The sequence below is a fragment of the Apium graveolens genome, chromosome 3 (genome assembly GCF_009905375.1).
Source record: "Apium graveolens cultivar Ventura chromosome 3, ASM990537v1, whole genome shotgun sequence".
In the NCBI taxonomy this organism is placed as follows: Eukaryota; Viridiplantae; Streptophyta; class Magnoliopsida; order Apiales; family Apiaceae; genus Apium; species Apium graveolens.
The window spans coordinates 29503393-29513732 of record NC_133649.1 but is presented as its reverse complement, the minus strand read 5'-3'; the positions used below and the strand labels follow the sequence as shown (position 1 = coordinate 29513732).

Sequence of the window (10340 nt, the reverse complement as noted above, 5' to 3'; positions counted from 1 at the left end):
TCCAAATATATTCATTTGTTATTTATATGTGATGCCCGAAACATGGAAAATTTTAATTAAATTCTTTCAGGCGGCAGTTACATGTCGCTCCCTTTTAATCAAACGCATCTTAGATGGCGACACAATATTGTGATTGTGTTTTAACTCTAAGGACGTAATCTCCCAATGGCTTGTATTTCTCCTATTAATCACATAAATTCTAAATTTACATACACTTCTAAAAAGTTTATCTCTAAGCCTTTTCTTATTCATACTACCCACACTTCCGATCAAAATTTCATCATCCTTTATGGGTTCTTTATCGCAGTAATCTCCCGCTAAATTACAAATATAAGTACGGGCATATATTGATTTGTCTACACGCCTTTGTGTATTTTGGATTTTTATTGCAAAGCCATTTTTCAAAGCGTAAGCCCTAATTACATTCTCCGCGCTACTAAATTAGGAAAATTTTGGTTTAAGAAAGGAATTACAATATCTTCTTCTTCAACAACACTTTTATCCCTTGTCTTACTATTATCATGCATAAACTCACTTCTCATGCAAAACTTCATTTTCAAATCTATCTTCACTAACAAAAACATCTTCATCACAATCATCAACAAAATTCACATAATCTACATTATCATTACACAATCAACTACCATTAATATTATCAACTTCATTATTTACAACATTATGAACAACTTTATCATTTATTTTCAAAACTTTCCTACCTTGAAATCTAACAAACATTTTATCCTTAATTAAAATAAGAAAAAAGCAAGAATTTTAGTTTACCCAATGAAAATTAGTGATTAAATATGAACAAAAGTAATAAATCCTCAAATTAGCTCTCCAATTTGACAAAAGTGACACAAAAATGAAAATGTGATCGTTTAGGATTTTAAACTGCAAGTATAGTCTTTCCGTGCATAAAAAAAGTCTTTCCGCGCATAATATCTGCGGAAACTATCCTTTCCGCGAATATTATACACGGACCGGGTGATATAACGGCCAAAATATAATATGTTGAATAAAACTTATGTGACGCATGATTGTGAGGGAACAGTACCCCTCCTCTTTTTTCATGCTCTTTGTACTGAATTTGCGTACCGGATAGATTTGCCGAAGTGAAGTTACCTTCTTTCTTACTACTAATTGAATTTATTTTCTAGAAGAAAAAAAGTATTAATTCCTTAAAATAATTATTTGCACTACGGGGAAAGTAAGTAGTTGTTTTGGGAAACTAGGCAGAAGAAAACACACACAAAGCACTTTCCCTGTTGAGCCTCAATCATAAGTCATAACCTGTATGGGCTGTATTAGGTTTCAGGCTTTCCTACATTTATGTAAATGGGGGTCAGTTGTTTGATAGTTCACCAAATTTATTCTCGGGGGCTACACAACAGTCACTCGACTCACGTCCATGGCTGCCCTTGGTGTAACTTGGCCCAGAGCAGGGCCACTCTACTCTCTAGTTGCCCATTTGATCATATGGATGAAAATACCCCAAAAGCAATGAGTTGGCTGCTACTGAAACTTGAATGTGGCGGCATCAGTTATAAACTTAGATGTTTTGTTCAAGGTCATGTATTTTTACCATGACTCGAAGACTCGAATTTTTTACTCAGGCTAAGAAAACTCGATCTAACTTGATTCTTTCAGCTGTTTTTTGTATGAAGTGTGCAGGACAAATTTAATTTATAACAAATCACATGTTTTGGAGGAGTTGACTTGGAGAAATTCGAGTTTGCAGCTCCGTTTAAAATGGCAGGTCATGTGTGATTATACAAAGCTTTGCACATCTGCACATCACTAAACAACTAGATACTTTGTAAGTTATTAGTTTAATAACCTTGGATTTGGTTAACCCAACTTGCTAATAAACAAGATGCATTACCAACAGATACCGTACTTTTGCATCATGAAAATAGAGATCTGATTCGTGAACATAGTATATAGTTGTTTCCCAATAATTAAGTAGTTTATGTGTTATTATAATTTTAATTGCAGAGACACAATCACATTGTGTTGATGAAGAAAGAGTTGATCGATGGATCGATGGATATTAAGGCATCACCATGGCCAGGGTAGCTGATCACATGGAGGCTGGATCCAAGGGACAGTAAAATCACATGTGGACCTCCCTTAAAACAGCCCAGGACAAAGCAATGTTACTCAGAAACCAACTGCTTGTGATGTGTCTTAATTTTTTGGCCCTTGTGGAGCTCCACCAGATAAGGCTATTCTAATGTAACTGTCTGGTTGCTAGGATGCAGCCTTCATCCCCAGCCCCCATCACATTGCCAGCCCCAGTTTGTTCTATCCTCTGTCATTTTTTAGCTTACCCATGCACCTGCAGATTATTATCCATTTCAATTGCAGTTCAAAATCAACTTGTCTGTTTGTTTCCAGTGTAAAGAATAACATAAATTTCAGTAAGTTCTGTTTGGTTGAATTGATCCCGATGTGTGCAGCGGATTGTTAAATCATCTAACATCGATTGTGTTAATTAATAGTAATTTATATGAGTGGTGAAAAAATGTTGTTGACGGGTCGAACCACAGTCTGCCAATTAGTTCTAACACTAGAATACCACTATGGCACTGTATCTTTTATGTTTTTACCCAAGCACTTTATATATGTGTGTCGCTAAATAGTAGAATTTGAGCTTCCTACTGCAATTCATGAAATAACTTTTCTAGTCATGATTTTCCGTTCATATATATTTCTAAATAATTGAAGTATTAATTTATATAATAATTTTAATCAATATCTAACATATAAAGATAATCATTATACGAAAAATATAAATTAAGACATAACATGTATTTAGTAAATAATGTAATATGTTTTCAAGTAACCGTCTTGTTAAAATCTACGATATTATGTATAAAAATTAATTAACTATGTCAAATAATCAAGTTCACACTAATACGAAAAATAAACTAATAAAATTTATAATGTGTGTTTATTCAATAAAAAATATATTGTTAGAACGTATACAAGATATAATTTTAAGAAAATAAAATATTATATTTTAGTTATTTGACCAAATTTACAGCAAAAAATCAAATAAGTCAATAATTATGGGATAAATGGAATAGTGTTAGATGTACACATAATTCATAAATTTATTCAATTTTAATTTAGATCAACATATTTAGGTTTATTTTTAACTTAATATCATAAACTACTCAATTTAAAAAAATCAAAATTTGACCATGTTTTTAAAAAAATGAAAAAGTCACAGAAAAAACTTGACAATCACTATCTATCTGAATTACAATATTTCAATGGGAACACGATTATTTTTGCTTCAAATATGGTCGAAGTTATTCAAACTTCAGCTTCTGATTCTCCCTAAATTCTAAAATTTTCATCACCATCCTCACAAAATTCTAAAACATTATACGCGGAATTCCGATATTGATAGAAAACGGATGTGTGGGCTATTATGCTAGTCAGTAATAAATAATGTAACTTGTTTTTTTACATGACTTTTTTTTGTCTTTTTAGACGGTAAAGTTACAACACTTGCAAGTTTTGATGGATCATCTTTGTTTCGCTAGTCTAGTTGTACTCTTTGTTAATAATCGAAATCATGTATAATTTGGTATTAAACATATTGAAGTATCAAAATATCAAATTGATACTAACCTAACATATATTCTATAAATTTTATATTCTCTATAAATTTTATTTTCAACACAAATCGACATCTAATCTTTGTAAACTTTATTTTTTTAGTTAGTTATCTACTTTTAAATTAAAAGATATTTATTAACAATAATAAATTAATGGGTTGTATTTAGATTATATTAAGTGATATTTTGCCAACAGAGAAAAGACTTCCATTAATTCAAATCTGTCTCAAGTACACGAATGATATCTGGAGAGGCTTCATTTGCCTTCCAAGTGCGGTCAGCTACAGAATAACTACAGCTTACAAATGCATGTGCTAGTCTTTTGCTTCCTTCAATAGGTTTCTGCACTCTTGAACTAACACCGCAAAGTAGGAAAACATTGCTTCACTGCCTCGAATTGCTTGGACAGCCATGAGGCAATCTGTTTCAACTATGACTTTAGACATATTTTTGGCTTTGATCCAACTTAGAGCTTCCCTAATACCCATGGTTTCAGCACACTCCAGAGCTGTATACCCTTCTTTGCAACTAGATCTTGCTTCTATAAGCTCTCCTTTGTGATTTCTTGCCACAAACGCATAACTGTAGCAGTCCAAAGATTCAAAAACAGCAGCGTCAATATTTTTCTTAGTCTCATTTTCTTTTGGAAGAGTCCACAGCTCAATACCATCGTCTGGGTGTAACAGACCCCATGATCGATCGAAACACTTGTCCTGAGCTTATTTCCATTGACTAAGAACCACTATAGCTGACACTGTAGCTTCTTGAACTTGCATACATTGTTGATTCCAAATTAAATCATTTCTGCATTTCTATATCGTCCAACATAACATGGCTCCAAGTTGTCTTTTCACTTCTAACACTTATCTTATGGTCTTATAGATAAAAAGATAGACTCCACAGATCAAAAAAATTTATAGCCCACTCAGAAAAGGACTCATGATCAGTACTGCCACTGTTTATGTTCGCCGTCTCCCAACATGACCTGGCAAAAGAGCAGTCTAACAAAACATGCGCTGCACTTTCCGCATCCTTGTTGCAAAGAGCACAAGTTACGTTAACATTAACTTGTTTTATACGAAGCATATCTTTCGTAGGAAGACATCCCGTAATAGCTCTCCACATAAAGTTCTTGACTTTATGAGGCACTGGTAAATTCCAAATTCTTTTCCAAAAATTGATGTTGCCACATTGATTTACCAGCGATTTGGATTCCTGAATTAAAACATATGTCGTCTTAACGGAGTAATTCCCAAGCTTTTCCTTCCTCCAAAACCAACAATCTCGGCTATTTTCTGAAAGAGGCGTAGCTAATATAAGGTTGGCGTCACGCGAAATAAAAACATCCTTCACTAAATCTGCATCCCACTTTCTTTCATTTGGTATCATCAGAGCTGAAACTGGATGATTTTCTATAGCTGCAGTTTTCGTCATATTATACGGGTTTTCTGGATCAGGAAGTCAGGGCTCGTTCAATATTTTTACTGTACTTCCATCACCTACTCTTCGTCCCAGTCCTTGTCTTAGGATTTGTTGAGCAGATAAGATACTCCGCCATATAAAACTCGGACTTGCACCCAGATTAGCAGTAAGGAAACTGTCAATTGAAAAATATTTTGCTTTAAAAATCCTTGCTATCATACTGTTCGGATTTGTAACCAAATGCCAACCCTGTTTTCCCAGAAGAGCAATATTAAACTCATGCAAGCTTCTAAACCCCATACCCCCATAGAATTTTGATACAGCCATTCGCTCCCAGCTCATCCAATGGATACTCCTTTCTTTCTTTCCCGACTTCCACCAATATTTGCACATCATCTTTCTATCTATTTACACATTTCAATTGGCAATAAGAAAACAGATATTGCGTAATTGGGAATGGATTGTGCCACTGTCTTAAGAAGGATCTCTTTGCCACTCTTATTTATAAGACTACCATCCCAACTTTGAATCCTACAACGGACTCGATCTTTCAAATACCCCAGGACTGCTATTTTATTTCTATGCATACAGTTTGGCAACCCAAGATACTGGGTGTTCGAGTCAGCCTCATGAAAGCGCAGAACTTCTAACACCGCTACCTTGGTTTCCTGCTGGACATTACGACTGAAAAAAAACACTAGACTTACTTGTGTTTATTTTCTGGCCTGACGCTTGTTCAAAAATTGCTAGAATCTCCATCACTTGCACAACTTCTTCTTTAGAGGCGTGACAATAAATGTAGCTATCATCTGCGAAGAATATACTACGCCATAAGTGGGCTATTGTAATGCCTAAATGGTGTTATAATAGGCCCTAAAAGCGTTACAATATGTCTACTGTAACACCAGGGGGCGTTACGTATACGAGCATTACAATAGACACCCTAATGTAACACTGCACTGATCTATTGTAACAGAGAGAAAAATGTTACAATAGGCGCCTACTGTAACACTAACATACCCAAATGTAATGCAAAATGAGTGATACAATAGCTTGATCAAGATTGCATAAGTGGGACCCACAAGGTTGGGTCCCATAACCTATTGTAACAGTCTGTTTTATCTATTGTAACACTAATTTTTTTGTAATTAAGCAACACTACCATATGTAATATAACACTATATGTAAACATATATTACACTAGAATAGTCAAATGTAACAATCCCATATATAATTAATAAAATATCAAATTTGCATACATGAGTCTCAATTTTTTGAACCAAACTATTAAGTAACAGTCTCAATGTTCAAACCATACCACTACATAAGAGTCTCATCTCTAACTCCAACAACTACAACATAAAATCCAAGCTATCCTTGGATAGAAAAAAATTACTCGTCGACTATCCTTTGATATGAAATTATATAAAATAACCAGGCAGGGAAGCACTTTTTGCCCTTCTACACTTTCCTGATCTGAATACAAAATAACCAGCAGAGAGCTACTTGTTCTCCCTCATTCACCTACTTGCTCCTGTACACAAGTCACACCAAATTGCATAAGAATTAATACAAAATGCATTTTGGACTTAGACAGGGGAAATGAGGATTTTGCAATAGATGCTAGCTACGCGAATTATGTTAAAATATACTAAAAGAAAAACAAGTAAGAATCACACACAAAACTAATTTAATTTGGAAGAGGCTACCTACTTGGCGAATCCTTCCTCCAACAGTATATCCTGAAGGGGAATCCGAGTAAGCTCATCATCTGCTATTTCAAACAACCATACATGCTTAAACAAATAAACAAAAATACTATTTAAATTTCAGATTGTTGAGCCAGATTTAAGCTCAAAATCAAAACTACAACTAACCATCTACTCAAAATCTTGTAGTTTTTAATTCACAAAAAATATCTGAAACACCTAAGAAAGTTTTACAAAGTAGTATAGGATATAATCTAATAAATTGGTAAAGCTGGTGATTGACACGCTATACCAAAATGATTTAATTAAAACACTAAACTAAGTCATCGAACTAAACAAAAGAACAAGAATCTAATCACAGCCAGAAGAAGTATACGTGATCAGGCTGAGCAACATCTGAAAATATAACATTTACCATTCCAACAAGCATATGATACTTGATTGGATGTCTCGCATCCTTAATAATAGGTATAACATTAGTACATTTCTTTGCCATATTAACCAAATCCCTACCACTCCTATGAGAAAACTCAACAGCATACACCACTCCAAACTACAAAAGAGTAGGACAGAAAAGTTAAGTACTAATCTGTAAATTCTATTCTATAAAGAGAACAAAATAATAACTATTATTGAAAGGACTGCTTACAGGGCCAACGAGATCATACATTTTATTCCACAGTATATGAATAAGTACGCTGCAGCGATGATACATTTTATGACTTAGACTTATTTGTGAATTTAGCAAAAGATCAGAATACACAAAAATGTAGTACAAACAGACGATGGCATCAAATTTAAATTTCTCTCACTTGATGTGAAACACATCATAAGCAATATATGAAACTTTCAATTATATATATATATGTTTTACTTCAAACGGATTACTTATGCAAGATAGATATTCCTAAAAATAAAATGATAGCAAACAATGTAGCCAAAAGATACCACTTAAAGATATATGTCCAACTTCTCTTTTGGCAGGATCCTTGATCTCTAAGGTGGATGGACTGTTATGCTCTGGTGCAAGAACGTCAAGCTGGTAAGCATAAGCTTCTCCATCCTACAGCAAATAGATATTGAATTGAACTGAAGTGGATTAGCATTTAACTTTGCCTTTTTCTTGCTAACTATAAACTTTAAGAAACACGTAAATCTCTACCGCTAAAATTTAACTACGCAGCTGGATAGACTACCTTTAAGTCGGAAGAGAAATTCATGATAACTTTTTTGTACGTCACTGCGTTGTTGCTCACTAATTTGTCAAATAAATGCAGAGAAAGAATAAAAAACATTCTTGAGAAAGATATATATATATATATATATATATATATATATTCAGTCAGCAAGGATGTGTAAGACTGAAGAACTACATCAGAAAATTGAAATTATATATAAGCTGAAAGTTCTTTAGCAAATTTACTGACACATGCAGAAACAATGTGCCTCGAGCACAGCTGCTAGCGGTTGTCCTTGTTTTTATCTAACGCGGAATAAATAAACCAAATATACTTGGCGTATCCCTGCGAAACCAGGAGAGTAATATGTACATAGGACTCACCAGAGTAGAGATCTCAGTAGTAGAGATATAACCTCATTTTTAATCTAATCAAACACATGCTTACAAAGTGCTGGTCTATAAAATAGTGTCGGTCTGGGTAACTAGTTCACAATTTCGCATTTTAGTAGCTAGACTGTTGTATATCAATAGGTCAAGTGAAGCAACATAATAAGTATGTGTCAATCACATGCATATTATTCAACAGTAGAATTAAACCTTGAATCTCAAGATGCCTCGGGAGATCCAACCTCTATGCTCCATATGTGGACGGAATCTGCCAATACACAAAAATAGTTACAATGTGATACGTTCTATTGAATCCACACAATCAGACCAGAACTTTATAAACAGTTATGATCCACCAATCCTGGTACATATCTCTGTATTGCAGCTAAGATTGTAATATGCCCAATTGCAGTAACCTACAAGGTATATAATTAGCATGACTCAGTTGCAAACATGATTAGTCTGAACTTGAAAACAATCAACTCATAAAGGTACAATTTGTTTTTATTTTAATGCTCTAAATTGTAACCAAATTACTTGTAATGACTTGTTCAGAATAATGTTCTTATCCAAATTACCTGTAATGACTTGTGCAGAAAGATGTTCTTATTATTCCATCTATGAACTACAATCCACAGGATCTGGATATCTGTCATATCGTACTCGGATATAGATTGATAAATTTCAGTGTTAGTCACCAGTAACTAACAACTGGAATAATTATAATCCAGTGAGATGGAGTATGTGCACACACACTCACATCAAGTTTATCTCATACAGCAGACGGGCTGTTTTGGTAATTGCCCGAATGTCTTCTTTTCCCGTCCATACTCGTGGCATTGATAAATAAAATTACTTAATCACACAAAACATCAATACAGAGATCAACATAAAATGGTGTATACCTAATTTGGCAGCTGAATCCGGTAATCGAGACACCTAATCGTTAAAATACCTAATTCGTACCCTAATTACTCAAACATCCAACTCAAATATCTTAATTAGTAAAACACAAATTAATTACTAATCGAAGCAGAGAGAAGAAGATGCTAAGAAATTCAAAATCTTAAATATTATCTCCAAATCAAACAAAAAACTAAAATTGAGAAATCTAACCAGAAAGAAGAAGAAGAGTTTGTAATCGATGTTGTAGTCAATACAAGAGAGAGAGAGAGAGAGAGTACCTTCAGGGAACAAGTGAAGCGGGAGAGGAGGCTGAGAGTCTGAGATTGTGAGAGATTTGTCGAAGAAGTTTTCACTTGGGGGGGAAATTGTTAGGTCCCAATTTGTTTGTAGAAGGGGGGGTTGAATGCAAACAATACCGTTTCGTCGAATAAAATGCGGAATAAAATTGTGAAACAAAATTCAAGTTAAATAAAACTTTTATTAAACTTGAAAGGTGTTACAACTACGGTATCGATTACAAGGGATTAATCTCAAATCAATTATTACAAATTTAGAATAAATTCGACATGAACTTTTTCTATTTTTGTAATTAAAAGATCAAATGCTAAAAGCGATTTGAGATTAAGTTCTAGGGATTTTAATCCGCTAGATTGATATACAGGAACAAGATAAGTAATTCTAGTGGTTTGGATTTAACATTAACAAACTAGAATATTTGATCTTGAATAAGCAGATGGATGATGAAATATTTTTCTTTTGTTCTCTGCTTTTTTCTTGTTCTGTATGTTGCTGCTCTATTTTTGAATGAATGTGATCTTCTGCTTCTTTTGCTCTTTTTAAGTAAACAGCCGAATACAAATGAACTGCAATGACAATCCTTTGAACCAGCATGACTTTCGGTATGACAATTGATTGTCATACCGATTGTTACATAAGTACAATTCAGATTGTCTTGCAAAGATTAATAACAGATTTTTAAACTAATAAAAATTCTAACAAGACAATCAAATGAATTAGCATGACTTTCGGTATGACTATTGATTGTCATACCGATTGTCATACTAATACAATCAGTTTGCCTTGTTCCAATTTAAATAGATTTTAAAC

The 10340-nt window shown here is 33.7% G+C and overlaps 1 pseudogene; it reads right to left on the bottom strand.

Moving 5' to 3' along the window:
* Positions 1–6782: 6782 nt before the first annotated feature.
* LOC141716106 (small nucleolar RNA snoR60) lies at positions 6783–6828 on the bottom strand (annotated as a pseudogene).
* Between the last annotated feature and the right edge of the window lie 3512 nt (positions 6829–10340).